This window comes from Prunus mume, linkage group LG2 (genome assembly GCF_029339155.1).
Source record: "Prunus mume cultivar Tortuosa linkage group LG2, ASM2933915v1, whole genome shotgun sequence".
Taxonomy (NCBI): Eukaryota; Viridiplantae; Streptophyta; class Magnoliopsida; order Rosales; family Rosaceae; genus Prunus; species Prunus mume.
The window spans coordinates 24,127,119-24,139,869 of NC_142699.1; the positions used below are offsets into that span (position 1 = coordinate 24,127,119).

Below are 12,751 nucleotides of genomic sequence, written 5' to 3' on the forward strand. Positions count from 1 at the left end.
CTTTACATTTTAAATTACAACATATTTGCATAGTATAATAAAAAATATCATAGATCAATGGTCTGTGCAGCTTCGTTTGGATAAATATATATATATATATATATTTTACTGCTTCCTATAGTTATTATCATTGATATGTTATATTACCTTCTAATCTACTCAATTTATTGAATTTTTAAATTTATTTTTGTGTTATATGCTACGAAAATTATTTCTTCCTACAGTTATTCATTATCATCTCACAAAAATTATTTCTTTCGTTGAATAATGTAGTCGTTGATCTCGGAAGTGATGAAGAAAACACCAAAAGCAACGATCAAGAAAAAAAATCCAACATTTGGGAATCTTGAAGAATCTTCCAGTGAAAATTTGTATGGGAAGATTGTGTACAACGAGCAAGAAGCTTATGATCTCTATAATGAGTATAGTGCAAGCATTAGCCTTAGCATTTGAAGAAAACAAAAAAAAATATGACAAATATAGGAGTTGTGAGATAACTTAATTTTGCGTGTTCAAAAACAGGTTTTAGAGAAGATAGTGACCCTTGTAAAGAGAAACCAATTGATAGACTATAGACCAGAACAGGGTGCAAAGCCAAAATTCAATTTTCATTGGAAGGTGATGTGTGGAAAGTTTCTACCTTTAATCCTGATCATAATCATAAGCTTGCAAGACCAGATGAAAGACAATTTTTGTTATCAAATCGTAAAATTTCATAATCTCATAAGGGTGTGATTAAAACCATGGTGAGTGCAGGTATAAGAACTTCAAATACATACTCGTATTTAGCAGAAGAAGTATGCGGATCTCAAAATGTTGGATTTACAAAGACATATTGCTACAATTTTGTCAGTAGGGAAAAAGTGAATCTACTTGAAGCAGGCGATGCTCAAAGCTTGATCAATCTTTTCAAGCACAAGCAAGTTGAAGATCCAGTGTTCTTTTATATAGTGCAAGTAGATCAATGATAAGTTCATAATTTCATACATTCGCATGACTTCTTTACTTAGTGACTTTGCTTAGTTTCTCTTTATTTTGAGTCACTTACCTTTTTTTGTTTGTTTTGTAGGTTAAGACAGCAAGAGATCACATTTTATGCAATCCATGCTTGTTAAGGGCTGATTAGGATAAGAGGAATATAAGCTTAAAGGCAAACCCAATTTGAGCCACACTCCTTGTCAGTCCAGTTTCGTAGGTCATCTTGCAGGCCTCATTTCAGCAACTTACATAGGTCGGATGAGGAGACATCCTTGATAGAAGTTGTTCCAATGGGTGTCTATTATAACATATACAAATTTCAGCCCAATTGGATAAATCTGGAGCCCTCAATATGTCAAAGACTAAACCAAGTTCACAGAAATGTCATGTTGGCTGCCATCACATTTAATCTGTCTCCGTCCCTGGATCCATGTGCTACACATGGGCAGCCATACATGGGAGTCAAATCAGCTCAGGAACTCAGAAAGATGAACAAAAGTCAAGCTTTCCATAAATAAACCATACCAAAGCATGTATTTGGCAGCTGGAGCAGGTGGCAAGTATGGGCATCTGGAGCAGTTGGCAAGTATGGGCAGCTGGAGCAGTTGGGAGCAGCTAAGAGAGGTGTGCTTCACCAGCCAAAGGGGAGGATGAAATTACACTCTATAAATAGAGAGCTGCACACTCATTCAAGATATAGAGAGTCAGATACACATTTTCACTTCATCCATTACTCTCATACACACATTCAAATTCACCACAAAGAGAGAAGAGAGCTTGGAGCTGTCCTGGGAACTACAATGCTGCCAGTTAGTTCTTCTCATCTCTTCTATCCTATCTATGTATTTCTTATTTTCTGTATTCATAGTTATGTTTAACTAATCCATTTAGTTAGGGCTTAGGATGAAGCCCTAGTCATGAATATTCAATGTTATAGATGATTTTATAGTTAATTGATTTCCTTGCTTTCCTTATCAAGTTGTTAATCTCCAGTTTATTATGTGCTTGATGTATATTTTCTTAGAGTAGCTAACTAGGATTTTATGCATCTAGCACATGTTAGGAAGGGGTTTAGATTCACCAATTCTACTCTCCTTTCACAAGCAACACATGAATGACCTAAGAATCATTCAAGGGGTTAATAACCATAGGTTGACTAGGACAGATACCATGTTCTAGGACTTGTGTGATTATCATATTCTCATAGAGCTTAATGACTCTTGTATGCTTTATTCTAAGTACATACCATGCTTAGTTACGTATTAGAGATCACGTGTTGTGTAGATACCATACACAATTACATGCCTTAGGAGAATCATGCATCCTGCACCTAGATACCATAGGCTTGTATGCGATAATCTATTGTGATGAAGCTTGAGTCAATTTCTATGCATTCATAACTTGGATAGGAAAACTAGTGGTGGATTCCAAGGCTCTAACACCTCTAAATTATTGTTTCACAATCTGTCCAATGTTTACTTTCGAGCACTTTCATTTCACTTTCTTCTTTTTATTTCAACAACAAAACCCCCCATTTTGAGTGCGTGTGTGGTGCTAGGATTCTGTCCTAAACCTTGAGTAATTAGCAAGAGGCATTGTTGAATTCGACCTTGCCTTTAGTTAGTTAGTCAGTTTCTTTGTTTTCTTTTTTTCTAGCATTCTAAGTAATTTAAATTGGAACCAAGTTACCATTCTCCGTGGGATCGACCTCGTATTTACATAAGCTATACTATAAACGGTTCGTGCACTTGCGAGAATTAAAGTTGCTATTTTTAATAACTCATTCTAGTTGTTAAGAATTGAATCAACAATCAAGAGAACCGAATGACAAACTTTTTTTAAAGGGATGGAAGGTCTAGACTTGATTATGAGTGCTTTGGGGACGTGATCGTATTTGATACTACATATCGAACCAACAGGTACAACATGATTTGCGCTCCTTTTGTAAGGGTTAACCATCATTGGCATAATGTGTTATTTGGCTGTGCTTTTTCGTTGGATGAAAAGATTCCTACATTTCGGTGGTTGTTTGAGACATTCTTAGAATCCATGGGAAATCGAAAACCTGTAACCATTTATACTGATCAATATCAAGCAATGGCAAATGCCATCTCCACAGTTTTTCTTGGGACATGTCATCGTTTATGCACATGGCACATATCAAGAAATGCAACACTGAAGTTAGCATGTTCTTATGCCATTCCAGAGTTTAAGAGGTTATTCAACAAGTGTCTTGAAGGAGGTGAGACAAAGTCTGAATTTGAGTGTACTTGGAATGAAATGATTTCAAAGTTTGACCTTGCAGATAACACATGGTTGATAAGTTCATAATTTCATACATTCGCATGACTTCTTTACTTAGTGACTTTGCTTAGTTTCTCTTTATTTTGAGTCACTTACCTCTTTTTGTTTGTTTTGTAGGTTAAGACAGCAAGAGATCACATTTTATGCAATCCATGCTTGTTAAGGTCTGATTGGGATAAGAGGAATATGAGCTTAAAGACAAACCCAATTTGGGCCACACTCCTTGTCAGTCCAGTTTCGTGGGTCATCTTGCAGTCCTCATTTCAGCAACTTACACAGGTCGAATAAGGAGACATCCTTGATAGAAGTTGTTCCAATGGGTGTCTATTATCACCTATCCAAATTTCAGCCCAATTGGATAAATCTAGAGCCCTCAGCACGTCAAAGACTTAACCAAGTTCACAGAAATATCATGTTGGCTGCCATCACATTTCAATGTGTCTACATCCCTAGAGCCATGTGCTAAGTATGGGCAGCCAAACATGGGAGTCAAATCAGCTCAGAAACTCAGAATGATGAACAAAAGTCAAGTTTTCCATTAAAAAACCATACCAAAGCATGTATTTGGCAGCTGGAGCAGGTGGCAAGTATGGGCATTTGGAGCAGGTGGCAAGTATGGGTTGCTGGAGTTGTTGGGAGCAGCTAAGAGAGGTGTGCTTCACCAGCCAAAGGGGAGGACGAAATTGCACTTTATAAATAGAGGGCTGCACACTCATTCAAAGAGGGAGAGTCAGATACACATTTTCACTTCATCCATTAGTCTCATATACAAATTCAGATTCACCACAAAGAGAGAAGAGAGCTTGGAGCTGTCCTGGGAATTCCTTGCTGCCATCAATCTAGTTCTTCTCCTCTCTTTATCCTATCTATGTATTTCTTATTTTCTGTATTCATAGTTATGTCTAACTAATCCATTTAGTTAGGGCTTAGGATGAAGCCCTAGTCATGAATATTCAATGTTATGGATGATTTTATAGTTAATTGATTTCCTTGCTTTCATTATCAAGTTGTTAATCTCCAGTTTATTATGTGCTTGATGTATGTTTTCTTAGAGTAGCTAACTAGGATTTTATGCATCTAGCATAGGTTGGGAAGGGGTTTAGATTCACCAATTCTACTCTCCTTTCACAAGCAACACATGAATGGCCTAAGAATCATTCAAGGGGTTAATAACCATAGGTTGACTAGGACAGATACCATGTTCTAGGACTTGTGTGATTATCATATTCTCAAGGAGCTTAATGACTCTTGTATGCTTTATTCTAAGTAGATACCATGCTTAGGTTGTGTATTAGAGATCACGTGTTGTGTAGATACCATGCACAATTACATGCCTTAGGAGAATCATGCGTCCTGCACCTAGATACCATAGGCTTGTATGCGATAATCTGTTGTTGATTAAGCTTGAGTCAATTTCTATGCATTCATAACTTGGATAGGAAAACTAGTGGTGGATTCCAAGGCTCTAACACCTCTCAATTATTATTTCACAATCTGTCCAGTGTTTACTTTCAAGCACTTTCATTTCACTTTCTTCTTTTCATTTCAACAACAAAACCCCCCATTTTGAGTGCGTGTGTGGTGCTAGGATTCTGTCCTAGACCTTGAGTAATTAGCAAGAGGCATTGTTAAATTCGACCTTGCCTTTAGCTAGTTAGTCAGTTTCCTTGTTCTATGTTTTTCTAGCATTCTAAGTAATTTAACTTGGAACCAAGTTACCATTCTTCGTGGGATCGACCTCGTATTTACATAAGCTATACTATAAACGGTTCGTGCATTTGCGAGAATTAAAGTTGCTGTTTTTAATAACTCATTTTAGTTGTTAGGAATTGAATCAACAATGGCTTAAGACCTTATATCAGCTTCATGAAAAGTGGTGTCCAGTGTTTAGCCTAGATACTTTCACTGTCAGGATCAAAGCTTCTCAAAGAAGTGAGAGTATGAATAATGTTTTTTTTAATCATATGTGTACTAAAACAATGAGGCTTACTGAACTTGTGCATCATTATGATAAACAAACAAATGGTATGCAGTCATGAGAGTTGGAAGAAACTTTTCGATACAATCAGGGATTACCTTCCAGAGCTGCCATAGAAAGTGGACTTTTGCTTCATGCTGCTAATATCTACACCATAAAAAAATTTAAATTATTTGAAACTGAGGTTATTGATAGTTTAGCGGTAAGAATGCGTCAAACTGGAAGTGATGGAAACTCTAAACTTTTGAGCTTAAAGAGGAGGGTCGCAAAAGAGTGCATGTTGTCCAATTTAACTCTTTAAATTTCAATGTCTTATGCAGTTGCAAGATGTTTGAATCCATGTGTTTATTATATCGTCATGCTCTAAAGGTGTTGAATGTAAAAGAGGTTACTAAGATACCATCTCAGTACATATTGAAGCGGTGGACAAAAGAAGCAAAGAAAGGATGGGATGCAAATGAGCATGGAGAATCTTTGCAAGTAAGTGATAAATCATCAGTGATTTTGCGTCCGAATAGTCTGATGTGAATGGCTTATGATATATTGAGTAAGGAAGCGGAGACAGATAACACTCATAGAATTGCAATGCAAAAATTGAAATAAATGGAATAATTGATTGAAAAATATATGTTGAAGTCTAAACCAGTTGGAACTTCTAATGAAGAAAGCAATGGAGTACTGAAAGAGGATAAGTAACACCAGATTAAAACCTAGTTTTGAGAAACGAAAGAAGAAGACATCACTCTCAAGTAAGAATTTTTTTTATTGGTTATTATTCCATCAATCTCTTCTAATTTATTATTATTTATTGACTAGAAGAATAACTGTTTATTATTTGCTTGTGTATAAAAAATTAAACAACCAAGAAAAGGAGGTTCTTCACAAACCTCACTTCACGCGCCCAATTATTTAAGTATGACTTTGCCAACAACGAATGACCGTTTTCCTCCATCTAATCAGGTAATCTAATTTGTAAGTTTGAGACTTATCTTTGAGATTTCAATTCTTTGTTTAATTGCGTAATTGTTTTCTTATAGGATTCCAATTTTAGTTGGTCATTTAGTCAATCAAATGTTTCCTTCACCAATATGCTTTAGGATCAAAATTATTTGGCACATTTGAATCAAGATTTCTTTTCCACTGGTTTTGAGCAACATCAGGATCCAAAGGAATAATGCATGTTGACAGAATGTTGGTTGGGTACTTCAAGGGAGAGGCTTTCTTGCTGTCCTATGTCATTAGAACTTTGAAATGGTGTATCAGATCATGTGACTTGTGTTTTTTTTCATATGAGACTATCCGTTTGTAAGATTATATTATAATTCCAGATATTATTATATGTCAAGTGTGTTTGTTTTTTATAGATGAAAGATCTGTTTCAATCAAGTCAAGAAAATTCTAACAAGACTTTCCCTTTTGAAGCCAGGCACTCGAAACTGTATGAATCACAAGAGTTTTCAATGAAAATACTATTGGTGTTATGCACAAGACTCTACATTACAAATATGATGAACCCGTACACACAGACACCTGAGAGGCAGGCTATAGACCCAAAATGCTGGGACAAAACTACAAAAGAATCATATGTTGATTCTAACATGACTTTTTACATAGTACTTTTCCCCTTCAACATCAACACCATAAACTAGAAATTCGTCTGCATAGTTAGCAAGAAAGTCCAATATTTCCTCATCAAGATACACATCACTGAACTTTTGCTATCTATCTGTAACAATTGCATATTTGCCTTCCTACAGATTAAAGTAAATGCACATTAAGGCCAACACGTAAAAGCCAAGAAGTGAGGCAGTTGAAAATGCTCAACGAGAAAATTAAAAGCAACAAAATCACTTTAATAATGATTAAATATTGATAGTTCTGATTCTTAACATATGCAATTGTCTCAGAAAATTGTTAGTCTATTCATATCACATATCACAAAGAAGCCATATAAAAATTGCTCAAGAATCAAGTAAATAAAAAGTCTGCTTAGCCCTTAGAAAAAACATAAATAAGAACAAAGGAGGTTTAATTTTTGGCTGGCTTCCTACCCTCTTTCTGTATTTAAGGTTTAAAACAAGCCTATCTTTTCCAACAACAAAAACAAGGTCTTTAAGCCTTTCAAGGTCCATTTGCTCATTGTTGAATACATACTATAAGTTTTAAAGATGTCATCAACTATAGAGATTAAAGTGAAACATCACACTCCCAAGGCACTCAAATTGCTTGACAATCTTATTTTGTGCAATAATACTGGGAAGCTTATATTTTTGTAGAGCATTTATTTGATGTCAATCCTTCCAAGCCTACTGATGCTAAGTTTCGCTTTCTTTTAAAAAAATCCACACTCATTTCTAACCACTTAGTAAACTTAAATTATATTTGCACTAGAGCCAGTTGCATTTTATTGAAACTGAGAGAACAATCCAAAGAAGCACTTTGCATAAATTACTAATGGGATAATTATTAGAAGACTGCTTCCAATCATTTGAACACATCAACAGAATCTACAATAACAAGAAAGCAACCATAGACCCACCAGGATAGGCATGCAGAGCTTCAATGGCTGCAGCTTTGCTCAAAGAGTCAGCTCCAAGCATGATCACATAACCACCTGTAAGGCCATCTTCATCATACATCTTTGCATTCTCCGTCACTGACTTATCTGACACAAAATTAGTAACAAGAGCAGACTCATCCTCCTTCAAATCCGAAAGGGTAGACCCAACAATTTGTTTCACGTTCCCCTAAAACCAAATCAACATAACAAGTACAGAAAATCAACAAAACACAAAAACATAATTGGGCTAAATACACACATATAAGAAGATGAGAAGACCAATAACCATACCACTATTGGAGCGAACCCCTAAGAACCCAAAACCAGTGTTCTCTCCAATCCCAAACCCAACACTTCCAAGCGCACCCAAAACCCCATCAACTCCTTACCCAACCCTCACTCTCTCCCCAACTTCTAACCACACCCACCTCCTCAACTTCCTTAAAACCCATATAAAAAACCTATCTCTCACACCCCAAACCCTCCTCCATTTCCTCAAGTCCAAACCTAGAAACTGGAAATTATTAGAAACCGAGGAAAAAGAGGACCTTGATGGCTGTCGGAAGACTTGCGCTACAACTTCATCATCCATGGTGACTTTTCGAGTCATACTAAACACCATTTCAACCCCAATCTTCCTCAATTCTCTCTTTTGTTTAGATTGTGCTTTGAATTTTAATAAGGGGGGAGTTCGATAAATTTGGAGAACAAAAGAGAGAATTGAGAAATAAAAAATGGGAAGACTCTCGATGTAGCAAAAGCTTTACAGAGAGACAGAGTTAAAAGTCTAACGGAAGAATGCTAACGGAACAAATAGTTAAAAGGCTAAAAATAAATTATTGCACGTGTCTCATTCCTATTGGCGGGTACACCAGCCAGTTGGTATATTGGGTACCTACAAAATTTTCTCCAAAAAATGATGCCATGAAGGTTCAAGCATGAGATCTCTGATTTGCAAATCAATGTCCTTTTACACTGGACATTGGCAGCTAATCCACACTTGATCTGCCACTAACATGATTGTTTTTCTTTATTCGAAGTTTTAAACTTGGGAGAATTTATTGGCACTTCATTATTTGCTCTTTGCACCCCATACTAATTTTAAACATGAATAACATATTTTATCATTGTACATAATTACCGTTAAGGACAAAAAACATTTAAAATAAAAATTAAATTTGCTCACTACACCTACATATGTTCCCGCAACCCTAGTTACATTTTTTTTTCTCAAACCATCATGTTCCTTCAACCCTAACGAGATTTATACTCTTATATTGGTGAAAAAAATATCTTGTATTTATTCATGAAGGGTGAAACTGAAGTTAGAGAGGCTTCGAATGAGGTATGAGTTTATTTTTTGGCGTTTTTCAAGTTTAGAATTTCATGATGGTCGCTGGTTTCATTCAGCACATCGATCGAATGCGATAAGTAAATTCGGTAGGATGCCACTGAAACATTGCACCTATTTCGGTTATGTTTGACCAGCCATCATGAAATGGTGTTTAGTGGTGTATTACCGAATTTTTACCTACAATTCAGTGGCAACGAACAGAAATATATTTATTTTTTCAATAACTTATTGTTGACCACAAATTTAATGCAAGCTATTTTGACCTTACTCCTATTGAAGGAACAAAAAGAAGGTGACGCCCATACTGAAGGCAATAATGTTGGAACATAATGTGTAATGGACTATAGTGATCAATTCAAAACTTATTTGGTAATTATTTTGATTTTTTATGTATTCGAAATCCTTTTTAATATCATTAACTTGGCATTAATGTTTCAAATTTTAACTTTAAATAACATGAATTTAATGTGTAGATATTCAATGGTAGAGATGCATTAATTAAATGGACTCGTACACAAGGAAAAATAAATAATATTGTAATTGTAATTAGAAGGTCTGATTATGGAGGTGAGGGCAAGAGGAGACCTCGAGTAATACTTGCTTGAGAGAGGAAACGATAACTATAAGTCTTTGTTTAAGTCTAGTGAGACAACTAATGTAAGGTCGAATGCAAATGGTGATACCAAAAAGTGTGCTAGGGACACTGGTAGCAAGAAATGTGGATGAACATTCTTGTTAAAAGGTGTCAATATTGGTGATGGGGATGATTGGAAGTTGGAGGTGGTTTGTGGAGTACACAACCATGCTATTTCAAAGTATCTTCAAGGTCACTCATTTGTGAGGCGATTTTTTGAAGAGAAGAATGCCTTGTTGGTAGACATGTCTAAGAGTTTGGTGAAACCTAGAGATATTTTGGTCATCCTGAAAGATAGAGATGCAATGAATGTTTCAACTATGAAGACAATATACAATGCTAGGATCCGAAATAGAACCAAAGAATTCGTTGGGAGAACACAGATGCAATCTATGTAATATCCTCAAAGTGATCTTAGGGAGCTGCTCTATGCCTCCTCTTTGAGGCTGTGGGACGTTGTATATTAGGTTGAGATGATGAAGCCTCAATAGTACCTATGTGAGTCATCTTCATATCTAAAAAACAATATTAAGTACAAACTCATCAACGAATTCGGTAGATGACCATTGAAACAAGAAACGAATTCAATAGACTACCACTGAAAAATGGAAATAAATTCGGTGGACAACACTGAAAAGCTGAAACAGATTTGGTGGACTACCACTGAAAAACATAAATACATTCGGTGGAGAGCCATTGAAAAACAAAAACAAATTCAGTGAACTACCACTGAAACAAGGTAACAATTTCAGTGGTAACCCACCAAAAGTAACATCTATTTTCGTAAAACCAGATTCGAACCATACATCCACAAAGTTGAAATCAAAATTGAAATCAAATCTCGACTTTTCGAAATTGAAATCAAACCTAGGCTTAATCAACACGCAGAAATATAATTATAGAAATCAAAATTGAAATTGAAATCAAACCTAAACCAGATTCGAACCATACATCCACAAAGTTGAAATCAAAATTGAAATCAAACATGGGCTTAATCAGCACACAGAAATATAAATATAGAAATCAAAATTGAAATTGAAATCAAACCTTGGCTTTTCAAAGGATTTTGAGGTCAGATGGGTTTGTGAAAAATGGTGAGATCGGCTAGCTGCGATAGGGGTTTACAATGGGGTTGAGGTCTACAATGGGGTTTGTGTTGGGGTGTGCGATGACTCTGTTTCAAATGGGATGGGGTGTGCGATTGGGGTGGGGGTTTGCGATGGAGTCTGTTGCAAATCGAATTGGGTGTGGGATGAGGTGTGTCTACAAGATGAGGGGATTTTCGATTGGGTGGTGCAGCGACAGATCCAGGATTCAAAAGTCAATTAGGCAAAACCTATCTTAAAAACTTGATGGTACAAGTGAATTTCATTCATAAAAATAAAAAGATACACCTAGTCGGGGGAACGTAATGAGCCTTACTCTCAAATATGCTTCTTTATATATAAATAAAAGCTTAACAAAAATAAACTTAAACAAATAAATGCAATGCAACGCAACACTAAACTATTTAAATCTAAAACTTTACCCCAAATGATAATTTATTCATAATTAAATCCTAGAATACTCAATTTCAAATTAAAATTAAAATTAGGCTTAATATCACAAAATGTCGCTAAGGTTTACAAAACTATCAGATTGCATCCTCTTTTTTTTTTCTTCTTTTTTTTGTCATTCGTGGTCCTCAATGTTAGTATATGTGATCACAAATGGTCCCTACCGTTAGGTTCCGTCAAAAACTCCGTTAGTTTGCTGACGTGATATATATCAACAAACTAATGAAGTTTTTTTAAAATAATTTAAAATTCATAAAATTTAAAAATGAAAAAACCATTTATATAAGATTTTAACCTTACAGACTATTTATGAACCATAAACCCTTGGTTTTTTCATTTTTAAGTTTTATGAATTTTATATTATTTTTTAAAAACTCCATTAGTTTGTTGATGTGACATATATGTGGAGCCCACATCTTCAATAATATAGTGTCACGTGTATTTAAAATACAATATATAATTTCAAATTCATAAAATTTAAAAAAGAAAACCAAAATTTTATGAATTTTAAATTAAAAAATTTTGCTAGGACCACTTGTGATAGGTGCGTGAACCTCAGGGATGTTTTGTAATATATATATATATATGTATATGTCGCGTCGAAAACTAACGGAGTTTTTACGGAACCTAACTTGGCGAGGATCATTTGTGATCACACATACTAACATTGAGGACTACGAATGACACAAAAAAACATTAAGGATGCAATTTGATAGTTTCGTAAACCTTAAGGACGTTTTGTGATATTAAGCCGTAAAATTAAGATGCATACCTTTATTTTAGGAAAAACTCAATAGAAGAAGGTAATTAAATAGAAGAGAATAAGAAGAATACTTGTTGCCTTCGATATGAGAAGATGTTGCTGCCAAGAGAGAAGTTTCTGTCAAGAAGAAACCGCCAAGGAAAAGGATGTAGGACTGTCGACTATTACATAGCCGAAAAGGTATTGGTTGCTTATATTGCTTCACGATTTTTTTGAAGTTTGAGTTGACCATAACACGTGTGTGTTGCTTTTAAGGTTTTTTTTATGTGTTTGGACAGGCATGGGTTCACTTCACACCATCACATGGGCTAGGTAGGAATAGTTTTGCTTACATATAAGTTCTTTTTTTTTTTGGTGAAAAAATTTGGGGTAGGTGGTTGCCTACCTTGCCCTTGCTGTGGGACCGTCCATGGGGTGAGTTTGATATGGGATTGGGTTGATATGTGATGAGATTTACACAGATTAGTTAAGGAATGGGGTTCATGAGGGTAATTTAGGAAGGAAAATGGGGTGTAGTAGTGAGTAATTTTAAATTTTAATAAAATTCAATAAGGTGTAAAGAGAATGTGAGGTGCAAACAGCAAATAATGGGATGCCAATAAAATCACCTTTTAAACTATAGCG

General features: G+C 35.4%; 2 pseudogenes; one reads left to right on the plus strand and one right to left on the minus strand.

Annotated features, from left to right (window-relative positions):
* The first annotated feature begins 291 nt into the window (after nucleotides 1–291).
* On the plus strand, nucleotides 292–5,321 carry LOC148919881 (protein FAR1-RELATED SEQUENCE 5-like; annotated as a pseudogene).
* A 1,519-nt stretch (nucleotides 5,322–6,840) lies between these two features.
* Nucleotides 6,841–8,272, minus strand: LOC103322134 (1-(5-phosphoribosyl)-5-[(5-phosphoribosylamino)methylideneamino] imidazole-4-carboxamide isomerase HISN3, chloroplastic-like; annotated as a pseudogene).
* Nucleotides 8,273–12,751: the final 4,479 nt, after the last annotated feature.